This window comes from Taudactylus pleione, unplaced genomic scaffold (genome assembly GCF_031769625.1).
Source record: "Taudactylus pleione unplaced genomic scaffold, aTauple2 ptg000533l, whole genome shotgun sequence".
Taxonomy (NCBI): Eukaryota; Metazoa; Chordata; class Amphibia; order Anura; family Myobatrachidae; genus Taudactylus; species Taudactylus pleione.
The window spans coordinates 4,543,410-4,552,498 of record NW_028284935.1 but is presented as its reverse complement, the minus strand read 5'-3'; positions in this window follow the sequence as shown (position 1 = coordinate 4,552,498).

The window sequence follows — 9,089 nt, the reverse complement described above, 5'->3', positions numbered from 1 at the left end:
CAGACCCTCAAATAAATCCGATATACAGATTATCACCGCAGACTCGGCGGTCTCTCCGGTGGTGGTTGCAGGATGCAAATCTGAACAAAGGTTGCCAATTGTCAGTAAAAGACTGGACCATTGTCACCACAGATGCCAGCCTAACAGGCTGGGGGTCGGTGGTTCTGGACACGCACTTACAGGGTCTTTGGTATGTCCAGGAGACCGTCCTTCCTATCAATATACTGGAACTGAGGGCATTTCGATAGCATTGATCCTGAATCAATGTATATCTAAAGAATTTACCAGTACGAATTAGACAATGCCCTAGCAGTTGCTTGCATAAACAAGCAGGGTGGCACACGCAGCTGGCTAGCAATGAGGGAAGTTTCTCACGTCCTTCATTGGGCAGAAAATTGGGTTCCGGCTATTTCAGCAGTTTAAATTCCAGGGATGGACAACTGGGAGGTGGACTTCTTAAGTCGCCACAGTGTGCACCCAGGGGAATGGGAATTAAATCAGGAGGTGTTTGCAGAAATAGTTGCCAGATGGGGATCTTCAGACATAGATCTTATGGCCTCTCGTCTAAAAAAGAAGCTTCCAAGGTACAGATCTCGGTCCCTGGATCCCCGGGCATCTCTGGTGGATGCCATGACAGCACCTTGGTTGTTCCAGCTGGGTTACATCTTTCCTCCTCTGGTAATGTTACCAAGGTAATTCTGCGGATTCGACAGGTGGCACGGGCGATCATTCTGGTGGCTCCAGACTGCCCATTCCCGTCATTGGTACACAACTCTTTGGACCATGTTGGCAGACGTTCTGTATTGTCTACCTCTGCGTCCAGATCTGTTGCTTCAGGGTTCATGCCGTCACTCCAATTTGCGTTGCTTGGCTTTGACTGCATGCTTCTTGATTCCAAAATTCTGAGGACCAAGGAGTTTTCAGAGTATCTGTTTTAATGCATTTTAATTTACAATAAAAGGGAGATTAATGTGGCGCAATACTTATATATAGTAGCTACAGTGATAATGTGATGTGCGACGCATAAAGATTGTAAGATAGAGGCATTGCATGTGTTGTATACAGGAAAAAACAGTTACTTTCCAGATTTATCATCGGATATGGCAGATATATATTTCTTGGTGTGAAGACCAGTTCAAACCGGAAAGGTTCAGAGTGTCTCGTCTGTTGTCTTTTCTTCAAGAGGGGTTGGTTTAGGGTCTGAGATTGTTCTCTCTTAAGGGACAAATTTCGGTCTCATCGATCCTGTTTCTAAGGAAATTGGCCACCTTTCCAGAAGTTCAAACTTTCTTGCAGGGGGTTCTTCGCATTCAAGCTCCTTATGTCCCACCGCTTCCTCCTTGGGACTTGAATTTAGTTCTGGAGGCACCATTCGAGCTTTTGGAGTCTGTAGAATTCCGATCTCTCACTGTGAAGGTGGTTTTCCTGTTGGCAATTACCTCAGCCAGAAGGGTGTCTGATATAGTGGCTCTCTCCTGATAAGCTCTGCTAATCATTTTTCATGAGTATAGGGTAGTGATACGCACCAAACCTTCCTTTCTGCCAAAGGTGGTATCGGCTTTCCACATTAACCAAGCTATTGTCCTTCCAGCTCTTCGCTTGGATTCAGTGACTAGTGATGCTTCTTCCTTAGCACTGTCGGATATAGTACGTGCGTTACACATTTACTTGGACCGTAGTGCGTCTTTGAGGTGTATAGATTCCCTGTTTTGTGTTGATTGATGCACCAAAAAGAGGCTGGCGTGACTCCAAAGGGTCCATCGCTAGATGAGTCACTTCTGCTATTAGGCAGGCGTATTTGTCCTCATGTGACTGTTCCGGCCTCAATTCGGGCTCACTCGACGCATGCTGTCGGAGCCTCTTGGGCTGTACGGCATGGTGCCTGGTCAATCTGTACACACTTTCACAATATTTTGACTGCTTTCATACATTCGGTGCAAGGGATTCCAGTGTTGGGCAGAAAATTGTTAGAGTGGTTGGTTCCGACACTCCCCTCCCCTCCCTTAATTGGTTTGGTATATCACCCAGATGTAAGACATCACCCAGATGCCATAAAATCTATTCCTTGGAGTCCATCTGGGGGATGTCAAGGTCCCTCCCTTGTTTGGTTTTCATATTGGACACCTGTTGTTCTCTGGTTTCTCAGTTCTTTCCATGGCTCTCCTCCAGGCTTTTATAAAACATTAGACTGAGCTTATGGTGGAAAGGGAGGGGTTACATAGGGGATGGGAGCCAGTCTTCAATTAGCTAGTAACAAAAAATATGGTAGTTGCTCAAATCAGCTTAATGACATACCACAGGTGCTTGTAAATGGCGGGGTTTACACTGAACACAAAAAAAGGGTTTTGCCCCCCAGCACACTGTAGCAAAATCAAAAATACTTAAATCCTACATGATGATAGATATTCAGAGGTATTAGTTACATACATTTGCAAATATATGAATAAGCACCAGGCCAATCGTTAAGGCTCCTCTATACTGGCGTCCCTAACATTAAGGGGTTCACGTCCGAGAAGCAAGACACCCCAAAAAATTCCAGCCAAGGACCATCCCCAGGACATCACATGAAAAGCTGTTTTTGAAAATGGTGTTCGACTTTGGTTTTAGTGCTGTGGATCTATATGCCGCCTGCATTCACCCAGTGCGGACCCCAGAATATGATTTGAGCTTCCTAACGTACCAAGGTCTGAAGGCATTCTGGGTGAAGTGGCAGGCATATAGAAATTCAGACCCTTAGAACAAGTAAATAGCGAACTTAGTTACTCAACAAGATAAGGTCAAAGCAACGATCTTGGTCAGGAACAAGTCGTTAACGTTGGAGGACATTGTATTCTGGTTAAAAAGATTCTGTGATGTAGTCTGGGGTAGGGCGTGGGAAGTATAGATAAAATTATGACATTTGGAGGCTGGACTTGTACATGTTCCCTCGGCTGCCTATATAGGACGAGATAGGGTACAGTGTTCTTATCCTGGGCAGCGAGGACATGTTTCAAGTGTGGAGATTTTAGGCATCGAAGTTCTGATTGTAATACTGTCAAACGTTTCTTGTGTGGAAAAGTAGGCCATGTATCTAAAGTCTGCTGTACTGTAAGATGTAACCTGTGTGGAAAGGAGGGGCATCCGTACAGTAGATGCCCAACGGCAAATCATAATGTAGAGAAGGGTCCGGTGAGGCATATGGTAAGAAGGTATAGGAAAGCGTTTCTCGGGAAAAGGTAGAGGTGATTGTGGAGGAGGTGTTGCAGAGTAGGAAAGAGGAGGAATTGTCGTTTCAAAAGGTAAAAGGGGACGGGGGAAAAAAAAAAAGTGAGGAAGATCATATCGTGTTGTCAAACAGGTTTGATGCCTTTCCATCAGAGGAGGGGGCAGTGATGAGAATAGGGGATGAATGAAGATTGGTCTCGGCGAGTGGTATCGGGAAAGCAAGGAGGGTGGGAAAGAGTGCAAACTTGCAAGGAAAAGGAAGGGTTTTTGTGGGAAGTTGTGGAAGGTTCTCAGGGGGAAGAGCAGGAGGGCTTTGCCTGTGATCCAGTAGGGACAGAGCTTATAGAAAGTTGTATTATTGAGGAGGGGACGGTAGAGGGTGGTGGAGGAAACGCAGAAGGTGGAAACAGAGGAAGATATTGTGGACTTGTCGCAAGGGTCTGTTATAGGTCCTAGTGGACAAGAGGATGGGGTGAAGGGAGGTACCAAGTGCCAGGGGATGTTTCATGGCAAAGCCCCCTGACCCTGTACACTTGGATACTGGGGAAGTGTTACCCAAAGATTGTTGGGGGATGGATTCCCAAGATGGCATCCTGATTATGGAAGATGTTGGGGGGCTGAGTTGCAGGGTTGAGTTTTTTGGGGGGGATTGTGGCTTTTGGTTTTTATGCACAAGGTAAAAGTAAAAAATGTCTTGCTTTTCATAACTTGTAAACATGGATCCTCCCTTGTGAAGAGGTTGATGGATCTGGATATGAAAAGGCTGGATGCTGTCAGCTGGTCTCGTTGGTTCGGCCAGTTGAAGCCCCCTTGAGTGGGTAGTAGACAGTCTTTTCTATGTCCAGCTGTGTGTTATTTTCTTCTTTCACTCCCCCGTAGATTTTGATGATGGTTTTTTTGATGGAAAGGTTTGCATACATCTACCTGTGGGTGTTCGATAGTGGTGAAGGGTATTTGTAGTTGAGTATAGATAAGTTTGTGTGATGTAAATAGTATCTTTAAATCCTTGCTTAGTTTTCCCTTGGAGGTAGTGGATTGTATATAGGTGATGGGTTTAGTTGATGGAATTGGTTTATTTATGTATTTTTTTTTGTTATATGATGGAATTTATAATTGCTTATAATTTGTGATTTGTATATTCTATTTTTTTATCTATTTTAATATTGCAAGTTTTAAATAAAATAAAACCTGTCCTGATATACTCAGTGCTGATGGGGACCCTGCTCCTTCCACTATATAACTATCTGTGGCTTCCTGCTGCCTCCGTTCCCCTACTCACATCATGTCAGTGCCCTTGTCACATGCAGCCCTGTCCTCACACATCACTCATCTCCTGATATATAGTGGAAGGAGCAGAGTCCCTCAGCAGCACAGAGTATAAGTCTTTAGCTTTTCTGCTGCCTCCATCCCCCTACTCACATCATGTTAAGAATGGCCGATGACCTACATTGGTTTCCTACAATTAATGGTTTGCCACTGATGGTCGATGGCAGCTTTTCCCCCTCCCCCTCGCATAGTGCTTCACCCCACCCCCATTGCATCACTTTGCCTCCTCCCCTTCCCTTATTCGTCCGCTGCCTTCCTGTGACCCACAGCAGCGATGCCCATCGATGTTTCCCCATCAATGCCAAACACAGATGGCAGCTTAAGGACGAAAAAAATATATTCACCTCTAGTTAGGAATAGATTGTTAGACTTTGGGTACATGACACGTTGTTCTGCTGCTGGCTGCACACAGTAAATTAAAAATCTGGCATTCATGACCCTTAAAATACTTTTTAATTTATTTTTCTACATATGGAATTGGCTGTTATTTCCTTTTTTTCACAATATTTCTAGTACAACTGAATTATAATTCCATTAAATCTATTTCCTCTCTCAGATAGTTAATGTTAAGATGAGGTTTAATGTTAATTACACACCAAGAAACTAACAAAGGAGCTGTATAGCGCCAGAACAAAGTCGGCAGATGAAAGCTCTGATCGGAAAAGAGCTATTTGGCTTTTGTTTTATATTTTTAATTTCATTTTAATTCCAAATTAGTTAAGATTTCGCTGTGCGAGACTGTAGATGCCAACCGTCGCATGCAGGAGAGCGATCATTCAATAATTATCTTCACATCCTTTATTTTTGCAAGATTATTTTTTTTTTTAAATAATATAATTTTCATATCATCATTATTATAAATTTTTGTTTTTGATGTTTTTTTTAGTTTTTTTTTTTTTTTAGGTTTTTGCTTACTGTCAGTGTCTTTGGGGGGGTAATGATGGCGATAAAACACAGGAAGATCTGCATGTTGCCCAACAATCAATTCTTTAGATATTTTGGGTGTATTGAACAGATCCAAACTTTGATCCAACCAAACGGTAACTTCTCAGCAACTCTGACCGGGAAGGGGAGGGAGATGCCAGAGTTGGACGGCGCCAGTTTGCGCTGCAGTTCTTGCATGAATTGGAAAAGTGCGGATTCAGAAAATTGTCAAACAACAAAGGCGAGCATGGACTGCTGACGCGATTGTCCCATCACTATAGGAGACGGCAGTAGAGAATATCTTTTGGGCAACTATTTTAAATTTTAATTTTGTATTTTTTTTTGTGTTCTTCAACCGGCCACAGCTGGAGGAGACTCGCAGGTTGCTCAAGCGAATAATAAAGATCAACAGGAATCCTGGTGAGATGCAAACGTGGCCTATGGCATTCTGAGTCACACCACAAGGAACAAGGGGGGGGGGGAGGATATAAGGAATAATATTCTGCCCATATCCAAATATATTTCCAGGTAGGGACAGTAGACTGTTGATGATGATGATGATATCATCGTCCAGTGGGACCAGATTATAATTTTGTTTTGTGTTTTTTTATGTTTGGACACACATTCTGATCATGTGTGTGAATAGTGTATAACTATCCTGGCCATTCACCAGTGCCACCCATTCATGAAAACTGGGGTAACCAGTGGCCATCTGAGTTCTAGCTACCATCACTTTGGGTTATAAAGCTATTGTGATACAGAATTATCTGAAGAGAGATCAAGGGATATACCAAAAAGGGTTTTAGGATAGATGAGCGGGCCGCCACTCCACTATGACGGATACCCTCCACCGCATGTTACCAGAATTCCGGAACCCACTCCTCACTTCGGCACCTGGCACATGATATGTCGCCTTTAGCACTGCTTAGTGTAGTATACCACTCCTACCTGTGCCAAATCCCCTTCCCATTTAAGCCTAAGGGAGAGAGAGGGTATCAGGGATATGTAACAGGAGAACATCCGCATACAGGATGGAGAAAACTTCATGGGAGCTCATCACTTGGAGAAGTTTCACAGCTGAGACGTGACTTAATGGCAGGAAATCTTCACATCGTGGTGTGGTCTTAATTACAAATCGTTATATAAATTAAAAAAAAAGTGTTGGAGATATTACGAACTCTCAATCAAAGGATTTGAAATTAGTATGCTGATACAAGCACACGGGATCTAGCCCCATATATGGACCATTGTCTGCCTCTCCCAAGCTTTAGCACATTTTTGCCATTACTGTTATCCTAAATTGGGTGAATTAGAGTCAAGCCCCCCACCCTTTCCTGACAACTAAACTAGAGCCGAGCCTGCCCCAATGATTGGAGCAGTCCGTCTGGTGATCCTAGTCCCTGTGAGAACCTGCAGTGGGTTCTGGGAGGAAAAGAGGACCCCATTTGCTCCAGCAGAAGGCAACACAGCATCTCCCTGGGAAAAAAATAAATACAATAAATCACAACCATTGATGGAGATGGGATGGTATTGCAGCCACATAGTGAGCTTTAATGTTAGGTGTTGCATGGTCCCAGCTACCTTTTTCTTATCTCCCCCCACGCACACTCTTACAGTACATTAAGCGGCTGGAGCTGACCACTTATCCGTTGTGCACATGTGTGGCCTATTGGAGCCTGTGACTGCAGACTGATCTATAGCCCTGAGTAAAAAAATATATTTTTTTTAATTGTTGCCGTGTTTTGCGTCAATATGGAATCTTCATTTTTTGGGGGCAGTTGGCAAATTGAAATGTATAAGCCCCTTAGTCAACACAGTACAAGTACAGACAACTCTGTCTACAACTGTCACTGGGCGGGATGTACTATGCACCGAATTAGCGGTGCGGTACATCCTCCCACTTCAGGTACATTCCACTGTTCATTAAAACGGTATGTACCAAGAATTTCGCAAAGGACAGCTCTCCCGATAAGAGCTGTCATTTGCGATGCTGCCCATCAGAGGGACTTCTGGATTTAACACCAAGAAGTTACTCTGGCGGCCGCTGGCCGTGGTGGCTCATGGGAGGCATCCAATTGGATCCCTCCCAGCCTGGAGCGTCTCGATAACTGATAAGAAACCCATAGGCTTCTATTAGGTAACGCCACCTGAAGGTGGTGTTACCTATCGGGACGAAGCAGGTGCTTAGTACATTCAGGGAATGCAGTAAAACCCCCCGAAAATGCCAGGAGTTTTACCGCATCTTTGCCTTTAGTACATCCCACCCAATGAGTTTGAAATGAGGCGCTCTTTTAGAGGGAGATGTATCAAAAGATTAAAAAGAGAGAGTGAAAGGGTCCCATTTAACAACGAACCTAAATACCACCGGCACATTTAGTTTAGTATCGCAGTGTTACTAATATGGCACTGGTATTCAACATTACTTCTCCAGTGAGGTCCAGAGACGATCCCCCTCCTCAGCGGCATTCTCCGCCTACCTGTAGCTGGCAGCCATAGTTGTTAGCGCTTCTATACAATATGTGCAATACCTGTCCTGATCTAGCCAAAAGAGGCACAGCTGAGTCAGCATTGCACGCTATGCTGATGTTCACGCAGTTGGCTCTTAGCGCAGAGAGAGCCGGCACATGCAGGGAACATGAAGCAGCAGTGTCGGTCTCAGGAAGCAGCTGCCGGGTTCCGGCTCTGCTCGACCCTTTAGTTGGCACCTCACACTTGCACATGTGCGGCACGGTAGCTGCGCATTCGGCAAGCCAGTCCCGTGCCCAGCAGTAAAGTGCTGGAGTTAGGGTTTAATCTTCGCTGGGACACTCTGTTTTGATCAGAGGCACTGTCCAGCCAAGAGACTTTTGTAAATTGCCCTGAAAAATAATTTTGTATTGCAACCTTGTGCGACGTGATGATTGAACCCCTTATTGGAATCTCCGTGAGGGAATAGAAGCAAATGAGCAGTCTACCTGCCACCGTCCTTATGTTTATAGCTCTGCAAGTTATTGTAGCTGAGGAGGTCGTTACCGCTTCCCTCCGCCTCCCTCTCCCCCGCAGCAATCCCTCCGGGAGCTGTTTTGTGAAGTTGGCGGCCTCATGTAAGATGTGTTTTGCTTTCACGGAGACATATTTTACCCTTGCGATAAAAGCACAGAAGATGCTGTAGCGACTGATATAATGGAGAATTAAAGTGTGTTTGTAGCATCTGTCTTCCTATTCTCCGAACTGTGCTTCACAAACACTAGAAATCCAGATGTGCAAAGTTTATCTAAGCTCAGCCAATGCGCCCGTCTGGCCTCAAGAGCACCATTTCCACGTCTCTCCGGAAACCGCCTTCCCTTTTCATCCCAGTTCAATTGGATTAGGCAACTGCTTTTATTCCCAGATCTGTTTGAGGCCCAGGTGAATTCTGAAACCCCACTACCTCCCGTGCCCTCCCTCTCTGCTAAGCTGAGAGTTACCAGACAGCAGAGATTATCTCCTGCTGTATGATGTGTGTGGTCGTTCAGCATTGGAGGGACTAATACCTTTTATTGTGGCTTTATGAACAGTCTCATCATACATGGATGAATAAAGGGGATACAGCCGTACATGCAGCTGGGAAAGCGGTAACGGGGAAGAATGAACGGCCTTTGACATATTATCTGCTG